Genomic DNA, 13,515 nt, shown 5'->3' with positions numbered 1-13,515 from the left:
GGTCAGGAGTGTTCCACTGCCAGGAGCTGGGATGTATGCCAGCAAAGGAGAGGGGGTACCTTTATGGAGAAGTACATGAGTGCTAAGTCGCTTCAGTCGTGTCTGACAATGCAACTCTATGAACTGTAGCCCACCAGGCTCCTCTGTCCATGGAATTCTCCAGCCAAGAATACTGGGGTGGAGAAGAGGCAGAAGCAAAGTAAGGAAATGATCTGACTGGCTATAGTTTTAGGTGTTGCTTTATTATTGCAAGGCTTGCTGGCTGCTAGTGACTCATTGTCCTTAGGTGTCCATTTCTCAACCTTAAGGCATTTATAGGCTTAAGCCTTGGTTCCCTTATGTAGGCTGCTAAGAGAACTACCTCAGACTAATGGCTTCCTTGTTTAACTCATTTAACAGTGGGACTTTTTAAAGGATTTTTGGCAGTTCAAGGAATTGTTATGAGGGTTATAGAAATAAGTAGACTTGTAAATGTCCCAGAAAATAATACCCACAATTTAGCTACAGGATCATGTCAGAATTGTGACCTTAAATAATTGCTCTCATTGAGTAGGTAGATTGCTCTGCCTACCCTATGTTTAGGGGAGAAAAATGAGGCTGCATCTACCTGAAGGCTGGTTACCATGGAGTGTTGCTTACTTCTGAATCAAAGTCGTGCATTAGTGCAGAAGACTGACAGAGCAGCTTCGCTGTAAGGGAAGCTGGGTAGTTCAGTTCTTTGGGACAGTGGGACTGCAATGTGAGACAATCCTTGGGAAGATGATAAACAGCTACCGAATGACACAGGCTCAGTAGATTTTTCCACCTCCCTTCTTATCCTCCTTCCCTAGACTCTAGACAAGTCCTTGCATTGAAGTCTTCCATAAACTGACTCTTGCTGAAGGAAACCTTCCTGATGCCCTGGAGTACGCTGGGTTACAAGACTGTAATTCATAAGGGTGGGGACCGTGTCTGTCTTGCCCAGTGCTCTGTCTTTAGTATCTAACACAGGACGTTTAGCACAGAGTAGCTGCTCAATAAACTTGTTAAATGAATGTCCAGTCACCAAATTGTGTCCAACTCTTCATGACCTCATGGACTGCAACACACCAGGGTTCCCTGTCCCTCACCATCTCCCTGACTTTGCCCAAGTTCATGTCCATCGTTTTGGTGATGCCATCCAGCCATCTCATCCTCTATTGCCCTCTTCTCCTTCTGCCTTCAATCTTTCTCAGCATCAGGGACTTTTCAAATGAGTCAGCTCTTTGTATCAGGTAGCCAAAGTATTGGAGTTTCAGCTTCAGCATCAGTCGTTCCAAGGAGTATTCAGAATTAATTTCCTTTTGGATTGACCAGTTCAATCTTCTTACAGTCTAATGAACTCTCAAGAGTCTTCTTCAGCATCACAGTTAGAAGGTATCGATTCTTTGGCATTCTACCTTCTTTATGGTTGAGCTCTCACAAGCAGTTAAATTAATATGAGCTATTTGTTCTCTTCTGTATATCCAGCCTAATACCACCACAACCAGCAATCCAGGCCTGATTTATAATTAAGACATGTAGAATACAGTCATATTGGTAGCTGCTGCTGCTGCTAAGTCACTTCAGTCGTGTCCGACTCTGTGCGACCCCATAGACGGCAATGCATGCATGCATGCGTGCTAAGTTGCTTCAGTCGTGCCCGACTCTGTGCAACCCTATGGACAGCAGCCCACCAGGCTCTGCTGTCCACGAGATTCTCTAGGCAAGAATACTGGAGTGGGTTGCCATTTCCTTCTCCCATATTGGTAGAGATAAATATATTTGGGGGCTACACTTTATCTTGGAATGATGTTAAATCACACACATAGAATGCCATCCTATGTCAAGTAACTAAACCTTAGTCCTGCCCAACTGCTCCAGGCAGAAAACATGCTGTCCATCCTTTTATGCCATTTGGACTCTATTTCCAATTTCACATGTGAAAAATCTCCCTCAAACAGTAACACGGCCTTCTTGACCTTACTGATTTTATGAAGCTGAGGTCAGTAGGTCAGAGTCATAGAAAACAGTCAACATTGACAATGCCACAAATACTACCAATAATACCAGTAACATGTATTAGGTTTGCTTAACAGTTGTAGAAGCACTTTCATATATATTATGCCATTGATCCTGAGACCAACTCTGTACAGAATTCACGGCATGTATTATCTCGTTTTACAAATGAGTAAACTGAAGCTTATGAGGTTAAGTGACTTGTTGGCATCTTAACAGTGACCACTGGAAGCGTCAAGGCAGGAGTCTAGCCTTCCAGCTCTGTCCAGGGCGTTCTCCACATTACAAGGCAACCAGAGGGACACTGAGGCCCAGATGGTCCCCGCTCTAGAGAGATGATCGAGGACCACCCTCCTCATAGAGGAGAACATTCCTCCTGGTTCAGCCCGTCTAGTCTCACGGAGCACAGTCTGGCAGCACCAGGCAGCCAGCAGAACGTCCCCTGCTCTCAGCACACAGTTGCAAAAGAGCAGCTAGTAGCTGGGAGGGTGAAGCTGGAGCCCGCCTGCTGTGGGCGGCTGTCTGGTGACTCTGAGGGGCTCTGTGCTCACGTGGGAGACAGCCCGGGAACAGCCTGCAAAGGACAAGAATGCTCCTGTGTGGCTCAGCGACCAGGTCAGCAAACATCTGATGCCTAATAAGCCAGCCTCTGTGCTAGTCACAGGGGTCCAGAGGTGAAGAAAGAAGTTCTGCTGCTAGTGTGTGTGTATGGAGTGGGGAGGTGATCTAACATGAGCTTCATCTTTTTCATTTGAAGCATCAGTCAGTTCAGTCGCTCAGTCATGTCTGACTCTTTGTGACCCTGTGGGCTGCAGCAGGCCAGGCCTCCCTGTCCATCACCAACACTCGGAGTTTACTCAAACTCATGTCCATTGAGTTGGTGATGCCATCCGACCATCTCATCCTCTGTCGTCCCCTTTTCCTCCTGCCTTCAATCTTTCCCAGCATCAGGGTCTTTTCCAATGAGTCGGTTCTTTGCATCAGGTGACCAAAGTATTGGAGTTTCAGCTTGAGCATCAGTCCTTCCAATGAACAGTCAGGACTGATTTCCTTTAGGACGGGCTGGTTAGATCTTCTTGCAGTCCAAGGGACTCTCAAGAGTCTTCTCCAACACCACAGTTCAAAAGCATCAATTCTTTGGTGCTCAGCTTTCTTTATAGTCCAACTCTCGCATCCATATATGACTACTGGAAAAACCATAGCCTTGACTAGATGGACCTTTGTTGGCAAAGTAATGTCTCTGCTTTTTAATATGCTATCTAGGTTGGTCATAGCTTTTCTTCCAAGGAGCAAGCGTCTTTTAATTTCATGGCTGCAGTAACTATCTGCAGTGATTTTGGAGCCCCCCAAAATAAAGTCTGTCACTGTTTCCATTGTTTCCCCATCTATTTGCCATGAAGGAATGGGACCAGATGCTATGATCTTAGTTTTCTGAATGTTGAGTTTTAAGCCAACTTTTCCACTCCTCTTTCACTTCCATCATTTGAAGCATAGCAGCCAATAATGTATTCTGAAGGAGCCGCCTTCAGAGCCAGGCTTCTTAGCTTTCTCTGGTGGCTGATTCCATTTGATTTGTGTGCGCCTATGAATGCAGCACACAGGGGAGTTTTAAAATGAGAACATCTTGCCAGTATTCGACTTTGTTATTCTTTCTTTTCTCACTTTTATTCCCTTGCTGGCCTTCCATTGCGGGTATGAAATATTAGTGATATTGACTATTTGCATACCATGATTAATCTAAGTTAGGGGCTTCTCTGGGCTCTATTAAGTCAGCACGTCTGACAAGTGAAATGCTGGCCCGGGGGAGTGTTGTCATGCGCTGTAAATCTGGTTAACTCTGTTACTGAAGACAAGCGCTGTCAGCCAAATTTAAGGCTCAGAGATATCCGAGAAATACTTAATATTCTTTGGCATAAGCCACAAGTCGAATGGCTGTCACCAATCATCAAGTTATTAGTTCGAGGTTATCAGGTGCAGTTTAACAAAGAGAAAGTTTACGATTGTACCATGACTCAATGTTTGCCATAACCAAACTGATCTCCCATTGTGGCTTAACAGCAAAAGCATGTAGAAGCGACAGTTCAGCCTCTTTGCCCCTCCAACCTGCTGTTCCCTGTTCTTGTTCTAACAAATTCCCATCTCAGCTTTGCCCTCTGACCCGTTTTGAACACATATTGGGGATCTGATCTTGGCTTAACCTTTGGACATAATTTTAAAAATATTTTCCCTCTGAGCTCACTTGTTTTCTTCCTTACTCTCTTCTCTAGCGCTGAGGGACCTGCCATCTAGGCCTGGATATAAAATAAATTTTATTAAATTAGGATTAAGGCTGAATAAATATGTTTTTCTCACCAGATACATGTCTCTTAAACTTAAGGTTATTTTGAGCTAATGGGAAACAATACTGTGTTACTGGTATGGTTTTATCTCTAATAACTCAAAAGCAAGAGGCATAGAGTAGTGATTATAGAGTCTTTGGAGACAGGCTACTGGGATCTGAAGCTCAGTTCTGTGTCATTTGATTGTGTAACTTTGGGACAGTCACTCAGTTTCTCTGTGTTCAGGTTCCTCATCTGTAAAGTGGGAATGATAAGATAGCTGCTTCACGGTTACATGAGAAATCTTAACTGTTTATGTTACATCTTACTTTCATAGTTCGTTACAGAAAAAAATGTGTTGAGAGTTTTCTGTGTCAGGCAGTGTGTGAGATATTGAGGAAAAATGAGCACAAGATGCAGTTTCTTCCCCTAGAGTGCTCACTTCTATTGGGAGAAACAAAAAGGCAGCAATAACTTAGTGTGATCAGTGTGTGGGAGGACTGAGACAAGGTGCTCTGAGAGCAGACAGGAGCCTAATTGAACCCAGCCATGGGCAGTCCAGGAAGGCTTCATCGAGGAAGTGACGTGACACTGAGTCCTGAAAGATGAGAGGGCGTTGCCAGGCAGAGGGAAGATCACATCCTAAGCAAAGAGAGCAATGCAGGCAGAGGTCTGCAGGCAGAAGAAAAAATGGGTCACGCTGGGAGGGACAGTAACTGGTTCAGTGGAGTGACTGTGGCACAACCTGAACGAGAAAGATCTGTGAGGATGAGGCTCTGCGGGAAGGAGCCCACTGAGATTGCACCCATCAGGATGCAAAAGGAGCAGATGGCAGTCAGGGTCTAGAGGGGGGCAATAAAAGAAGCGACTGGTCAGTGTTCACAAGGCCCAGAAGAGGTAAGAGACGCAGAACCCAGCAGAAGACTGAAATTAGTAAAATGAGGACATTTTAACCAGAAAGTTCAGTTAGTCAGTTCAGTCACTCAGTCGTGTCTGACTCTTCATGACCGCATGGACTGCAGCATGCCAGGCCTCCCCATCCATCACCAACTCCTAGAGTTTACCCAAACTCATGTCCATTGAGTTGGTGATGCCATCCAACCACCTCCTCCTCGGTCGTCCCCTTCTCCTCCTGCCCCCGATCCCTCCCAGCATCAGGGTCTTTTCCAGTGAGTCAGCTCTTCACATGAGGTGGACAAAGTATTGGAGTTTCAGCTTCAGCATCAGTCCTTCCAACAAACACCCAGGACTGATCTCCTTTAGGATGGACTGGTTGGAACTCCTTGCAGTCCAAGGGACTCTCAAGAGTCTTCTCCAACACCGCAGTTCAAAAGCATCAATTCTTTGGTGCTCAGCTTTCTTTATAGTCCAACTCTCACATCCATCCGTGACTACTGGAAAAACCATAGCTTTGACTAGATGGACTTTTGTTGACAAAGTAATGTCTCTGCTTTTTAATGTGCTGTCTAGGCTGGTCACAGATTTTCTTCCAAGGAGCACGCATCTTTTAATTTCATGGTTGCAATCACCATCTGCAGTGATTTTGGAGCCCAAGAAAATAAAGTCTTCCACAGTAAAGAAACTCAGTGGCACACGTTTCATATAGTGTTACATGGGAGAGACGGGTGACAGCAGTGTCCCCACGGAGAACAGGGCCGGAGGTGGGGGATGGGGGTGGACCAGACATGGCTGGGGGGACCAGCCGTGAACCTATAGCCAAGGGCTAAGTAATGGGATGAGGGCAACAGAGCAGAAGCAGCAGCCAAGTTGATGTGAATGGTCTCAGCCAACTGTGAACTAGCTCTTTCAATGTTCCTGAGCGCAGAATGGGTGCTGGGATATGAGCCTTTGAGCGTGCTGAGAGCAAGGTGGAAGCTGATGTCCAAGTGCTCAAACTGAATTAGACTCTAGCATATTCACATTCCAGAGGGGCTAACAACTTGTCTCTTTCCAAACTGATATTCTTTAAATATTGATATTTGGATAAAATCTATTTGTAGGGAAGGTTGAATACTGCATGTAATGAAGGGAGAATAGTTTTTCCCCAGTGGTCCCAGCAATGCAGCTGTGGGCCACGGTCATTCCCAACACTTAATAAGACCCCTCTTTCTTAGATGACAGTCAGCATGTTGCTTGAGGTCTCATCCTGTTTTGCATCTCAGGAATTTTAACACTGTTCTTCCAAACTCCATACAGTGGTGGTCTTGACAAGAATTTCAGCATTGGCAATTTCCCCCATCCTGTGACATTTCCCATGAGATTTTAGCTAGGGGTGACATTTAAAATATTTAATACTCAGTACTATACACAATGGGCTTCCCTGGTGGCTCACTAGGGAAGAATCTGCCTGCCAATGCAGGAGATGTGGGTTCAGTTCCTGAGTTGGGAAGATCCCCTGGGGAAGGAAATGGCAACCCACTCATTCTTGCCTGGAAAATCCCATGGACAGAGGAGCCTGGCAGGCTACAGTCCATGGGGTCACAAAAGAGTGAGGCACGGCTTATCAACTAAACAGCAACTATACACATACCACAGACCAATCAGAGTGGCCGCTGCGTTAGTGCAGAGCAAAGCCTGGATGCCTGCTGGGCTAGACATTAAGCCTTCTGTGTAATGGTTGGTGAAGAAGTCCAGAGTAGGGTGAGCTGGGATGGTGGGGAACCTCTGGAAGTCCCAGGGTAGAAACTAGGGAGACCAGAACAGTGGTCTAGAAACCTTCAGGCTCAGAAAAACCATATGGAAGTATTTCAGCATTTGAACTACTGGAGCAATTATGCTGTGCATATCTGTTAATCATCAGCTCTGGTTTTGACACCCGTCAGAGGTTGGTGCTGTGGTAAAGTACTTCACTCCACTCTTTTCTGAGTCCAACTGTGGGCGTCTGTGATGCTGAGAGGAGATGCCCTGGGGCAGAAAGGCAGACAGTCTACATGAGACATGCTGGGTGTTTACTGGACGAGAAAAAACCCAACCTGCAAACACGTATGTGCATACATGTGTGCGTGTGTGAGTGAATTTGCACTGATTACCAGAGAACCGAAAATTCCCTTCCTCTTTATCTTCCTAGTACTTTTCTACAAGACCAAGGAGGAGAGCTCAAATTCACTTGACTGTGAAAGCAAATCTAAGTGTAGCTCTGAAGTGGAAGAAAGGCGGAAATAACCCAAAGGTGACCGAAATCCTGCTGCAGTCTCCTCTGGTGGTGACCTAAATCTTAAAAACTGCATCACCACTTTTCTTTTTGGAGAAAAATGGCTGGTTGCTGGGAGTCATGGAGAGGAAGCCTAGTCTTTACCCTAAAATCAGAGGTTGCTGTGCAATTCACTCGGGAAGCCCCGCAGTCACCTTTGTCAGATCACAGCTCTGCCTACCTGCTTGGGTTGGTTTTCCCTCCAAAGCCTTCCTGATACACAGTTGTTTCAAGAGTGAGAGAGTCAATGTATCTTGTGAAAAGAGTAATTTGACAATTACTATTTACATCCTTGCAGCTCAAGTTCATGGGCTAGTTCTTCAACTTTCCTCCTCACAGGTAAGAAGTCCTAGTGGTGAGTACCTTCATTACGTTGTTATCATCATCATGATGATGTGAATATGTAGTCTGTTTTCCTATGTGCTTCTTTAATGCCAATTCACTCAAATGTGTTAGAAAATAAACTGAAGCGTGTTAAAAGTGTTCAGAGTTTGAGCCACAATTTGAATTAGGTAGTATCAAACCAGAAGCGTCACGCATGCTGTACCAATAGGAGCTTGGGGAAAGCTAGACTTTAACAGAGAAGAGATAGAGGCAAAGCAAGAAAATTATTTGATTGGCTGTAGTTTAAGCAGTTGCTTTTTGAATAAGCCTGGTTTGTTATTTGTGATTGGTTGTCCTTAGGTTTCCATTTCTCATCCTTGAGACATTTACAGGTTTGGGTTTTGGTTTGCTTAGTAGACTGCTAACATGTTAGAACCATCTCATTCTGTTGATTTCTTGTTTGATTGACTTAGCATATGTATTTGTAAATTGGAGAATAAGGGCAGTATATTGTGAAAGCTGGGTGGGTTCATACATAGTTTTCTTCAGCATGTTAATGTGTCAAAGCCAAGCTTTCTCACAATTAGTGAGGAAGCTTCTGAGAGTATTAAAACTTAAAAGAGAAAAATTCTGCAGAAATACTTTTTCTTTGTATGAAATGTGGCTTGTTAGAGGCTTCGAGAATTGCTGCATTTTCTTGTTAAGCTCTCTGGGGAGTTTCAGTTAGAGAGGAGAAGTGGAAAGATGTTTACTCCATGTTAAAAGAGAAATTAATGATAAATTAGGCCATTCTTTGGATTGTATTTTAAATTTTGGTTAAACTGATTTCTGTGGAACTGTTTGTCTTCAAGGACATTCATTTCAAAAGAAGGAAGCATGAGTCTAATTCAAAAGGCCATAAAATTTGAGTGACTGAGATTCTAAGGCAAATGCCCATGGAAATTTAACCATGCTAGCATAATTTTATTAGAATTCTAATTGGTTTTGTTAGGGTACTGATTTCAAAATTGCATTTTTTTTTATCAATGTATACTTACTTATATTAGTTTCAGATATACAACATAGTGATTCAAAATTTTGATAGATTAAACTCCATATAAAATTATTACAAAATATTGGTCATGTTCCTTGCACTGTACTGTGTATCCTTGTAGCTTATTTATTTTATATATAATGTATGTGCTTAGTCACTCAGTCATGTCCGACTCTTTGTCTATATGGACTGTACATGTACAGACTGGCATGGACTGTAGCCCGCTAGGCTCCTCTGTCCATGGGATTCTCCAGGCAAGAATACTGGAGTGGGTTGCCATGCTCTCCTCCAGGGGATCTTCCCAACCGAGGGATTGAACCCAGGTCTCCCACATTGCAGGTGGATTCTTTACCATCTGAGCCACCGGGGTAAGCCTATATATGTGTACATAATAGTTTGTGCCAATTAATACCCTACCTCTATCAAGCCCTTCCCCTCTCTCTTCTCCCCAGCAGTAACCACTAGCTTGTTCTCTATATCTGTGAGCTTGTTTCTGTTTTGCTGTATTAATTCATTTGTTTTATTTTGTAGATGTCACATATAAGTGATAACATTAGAGTATTTGTCTTTTTTCTGTTTATTAAGCATAATACCCTCCAGGTCCATCCATATTGTTGCAAAAGGCAAAATTTTCGTACTTTTTATGACTGAGTAATATTCCATTTTATATATACACCACATCTTTATCCATTCGTCGATGAACACTAGATTGCTTCCGTATCTTGATTATTATAAATAATGCTACTGTGGACATTGAACTGCATTTATCTACTCCAATTAGTATTTTCTTTTTCTTCAGATACATATCTAGGGATGAAATTGCTGCCTTATATGGTAGTTCTATTTTTAGTTTTTTGAGGAACATCCACACTGTTTTCCATAGTGGATTTTCAAATTTACATTTCCACCAGCAATTTATAAGGGTTCCCTTTTATTTACATCTGTACTAAATATCTGTTATTTGTGGTCATTTTTGATGCTAGCCATTCGGATAGGTGTGAGGAGATATCTTTATGGTGGTTTTGATCTGAATTTCTCCAGTAGCGAGTGATATTGAGTATCTTTTCCTTTGCCTGTTAGCTATCTGTCTCTTTAGGAAAAATGTCTTTTTAGGTCTTCAGTTTTTCAGTTGGGTTTTTTTGCTTTTTTATATTGAATTGTATGGGCTGTTGATACATTTTGGATTTTATCCCTTTCTCGGTCACATTATTTACAAATACTTCCTCCCATTCTGTAAGTTGTCGTTTCATTTTGTCTAAATGGTTTCTTTTGCTGTTCAAAAGTTTTTAAGTTCAATTCAGTCCCATTTATTTATTTTTGCTTTTGTTTCCTTTGTCTTGGGAGACAGATTCAAAAAAATATTGCTATGATTTATGTCAAAGTGTATTCTGCCTATATTTTCTTCAAGGGGTTTTATGGCTTACAGTATTAGTATTTAGGTCTTTAATCCAATATTTGTAAATGCTATGGGAAAATGTTCTAGTTTCATTCTTTTTTTTTTTTTCTGCAAAAAGCTTTATTGTTTCCATCTGGTCCAAGGCTTGAAAGAGGGCTCCAGGATGTTAAAAAGCTGCCTAGTAGCTGCAGAGAGGGGCTTCAGGCAGCCCTGATGTTAGGTGGGTTCTTCAAAGGCCACTGGTCTCCAGAAGCTCCTAGTCGGTGCTTGAGGGTGAGCCTCTCGAAGAGATCCTCGCCCAACCCAGCCTGGGGACCAGCCAGCCTGCGGAGGTTGGTCAGGTGGTCACCCATCTTCTTGATGAGTTTCACTTCCTCATCTAGGAAGTGGTTCTCCAGGAAATCACAGATGTGGGGGTCTCCGCGGGCAGAAGCCAGGCCATGCAGATCCAACAGGGCTTGATTCAGGTTCTTCTCTAGGAGAAGGGCGGCTTCCATAGCGTCCTGGGTTGTACCCCACTCATCCTGAGATGGCTTCTGCATGTCCAGGAAGAGGGCGTGGCCGCCATGCTGGTTTTGCAGTTTCAAGAGACGCTCCGCGCCCTCGCGCTTCTCCTTGGCCAATTCGCGAAAAAAGTGACCCACACCCTCCAGAGCCACATCGTCGCGGTCGAAATAGAAGCCCAGAGAGAGGTAGGTGTAGGAGGCCCGCAGTTGCATGTTAACCAGGCGGTTGACGGCAGCCTCCACCTCGGTAGAATAATTCTGACGAATCTGGGAGCTCATGATTGGTCGGTAGTAAGGAGTTAAAAAATGGTGGCTGGTCCCGGTGATCGCGGACAGCTCAGTGGCTGACTCCGGAGATTGCGACTGGAAAAAAGGTTGGAGGGTAGTCGGAGGCTGGAGCAAGGGGCATCCCTGAGTCTGTTCCGTCCAAGCACTGTTGAAGCAAGAGACAGATCCGCGGGGCCGCCGAGCGCACTTCTAGTTTCATTCTTTTACACGTAGCTGTCACGTTGTCCTGGTTACATGTAGTGAAGAGACAGTCTTTTCCCGTTATGTATTCTTACGCCCTTTGTTGTAGATTAATTGACCATAAGTGCATACGTTTCTTTCTGAGCTCTCTCTTCTGTTCCATTGATCTATGGCTCTGTTTTTGTGTCAGCACCATACTGTTTTGATTACTGTGAATTTATACTATGGTATAAAGTCAGGGAACATGATACCTTCAGCTCTGTTCTTCTCAAGATTGATTTGGCTATTTGGGATCTTTCGTGTTTCCATACAAATTTTAGAATTATTTATTCTATTTCTGTGAAAGGTGCCATTAGTATTTTGATAAAGATTGCATTGAATCTTTGATTGCCTTGAGTAGCATGGGCATTTTAACATGAATTCTAACAATCCATGCACACAATATAGCTTTCTACCTGTTGTGTTATCTTCAATTTCTTTCATCACTGTCTTAAATTTTTCTAAGAACAGGTCCTTTTCCACCTTAGGCTGGTTTATTCCTAGATACTTTATTCTCTTTGGTGTGATGGTAAATGGAATTATTTTCTTAATTTCTTTTTCTGATAGTTTATTGTTAGTTTATAGAAATGCAATAAATTTCTTTATATTAATTTTGTATCCTGCAACTTTACCAAATTCATTGACAAGGTCTAGTAGTTTTCTGTTGGTATCTTTAGGATTTTCTATGTATAGTATTGTGTCATCTCTAAACAACATCAGACACATAGATCAGTGGAACAGAAGAGAGAGCCCAGAAATAAACCAATGCACTTATGTTCAATTAATCTCCAACAAAGAACATAAGAATACACAATGGGGAATAAAAGTGGCAGGAGTGGGCATCTTTGTCTTGTTTCTGATCTCAGAAAGAGTGCTTTTGCCTTTTCACTATTAAGTGTGATGTTAGCTGTGGGCTTACTGTATCCAGCTTTTAAAAGGCTGAGGCACATTCCCTCTATACCCACTTTGTGGAGAGTTTGTACCATAAACTCATGCTGACTTTTTTTTTTCATTTAGTTTTATTAGTTGGAGGCTAATTACTTTACAATATTGTAGTGGGTTTTGTCATACATTGACATGAATCAGCCATGGATTTACATGTATTCCCCCTCCCGATCCCCCCTCCCACCTCCCTCTCCACCTGATCCCTCTGGGTCTTCCCAGTGTACCAGCCCTGAGCACTTGTCTCATGCATCCAACCTGGGCTGGTGATGTGTTTCACCCTTGATAATATACATGCTTCAATGCTGTTCTCTCTAAACATCCCGCCCTTGCCTCCTCCCACATAGTCCAAAAGTCTGTTCTGTACATCTGTGTCTCTTTTTCTGTTTTGCATATAGGGTTATCATTACCATCTTTATAAATTCCATATATATGCATTAGTATACTGTATTGGTCTTTATCTTTTTGGCTTACTTCTCTCTGTATAATGGGCTCCAATTTCATCCATCTCATTAGAACTCATTCAAATGAATTCTTTTTAATGGCTGAGTAATATTTCATGGTGTGTATGTACCACAGCTTCCTTATCCATTCGTCTGCTGATGGGCATCTAGGTTGCTTCCGTGTCCTGGCAATTATAAACAGTGCTGCGATGAACATTGGGGTGTACTTGTCTCTTTCAGATCTGGTTTCCTTGGTGTGTATGCCCAGGATTGGGATTGCTGGGTCATATGGCAGTTCTATTTCCATTTTTTAAAGGAATCTCCACACTGTTCTCCATAGTGGCTGTACTAGTTTGCATTCCCACCATCAGTGTAAGAGGGTTCCCTTTTCTCCACACTCTCTCCAGCATTTATTGCTTGTAGACTTTTGGATAGCAGCCATCCTGACTGGCGTGTAATGGTACCTCATTGTGGTTTTGATTTGCATTTCTCTGATAATGAGTGATGTTGAGCATCTTTTCATGTGTTCGTTAGCCATCTGTATGTCTTCTTTGGAGAAATGTTTGTTGAGTTCTTTGGCCCATTTTTTGATTGGGTCATTTATTTTTCTGGAATTGAGCTGCAGGAGTTGCTTATATATTTTTGAGATTAATCCTTTGTCTGTTGCTTCATTTGCTATTATTTTCTCCCAATCTGAGGACTGTCTTTTCACCTTGCTTATGGTTTCCTTTGTTGTGCAAAAGCTTTTAAGTTTCATTAGGTCCCATTTGTTTATTTTTGCTTTTATTTCCAATATTCTGGGAGGTGGGTCATAGAGGATCCTGCTGTGGTTTATGTCAG

General features: G+C 42.9%; 1 protein-coding gene and 1 pseudogene across 3 annotated transcripts in view; one reads left to right on the top strand and one right to left on the bottom strand.

Annotated features, from left to right (window-relative positions):
- Nucleotides 1-13,515, top strand: part of ERAP1 (endoplasmic reticulum aminopeptidase 1) — a 132,697-nt gene that overhangs the window by 19,255 nt on the left and 99,927 nt on the right. The window lies entirely within an intron of this gene.
- Nucleotides 10,365-11,246, bottom strand: LOC110126017 (ferritin light chain pseudogene; annotated as a pseudogene).

The sequence above is a fragment of the Odocoileus virginianus genome, chromosome 3 (assembly GCF_023699985.2).
Source record: "Odocoileus virginianus isolate 20LAN1187 ecotype Illinois chromosome 3, Ovbor_1.2, whole genome shotgun sequence".
In the NCBI taxonomy this organism is placed as follows: Eukaryota; Metazoa; Chordata; class Mammalia; order Artiodactyla; family Cervidae; genus Odocoileus; species Odocoileus virginianus.
This window is presented reverse-complemented; position numbering and strand designations above follow the sequence as displayed.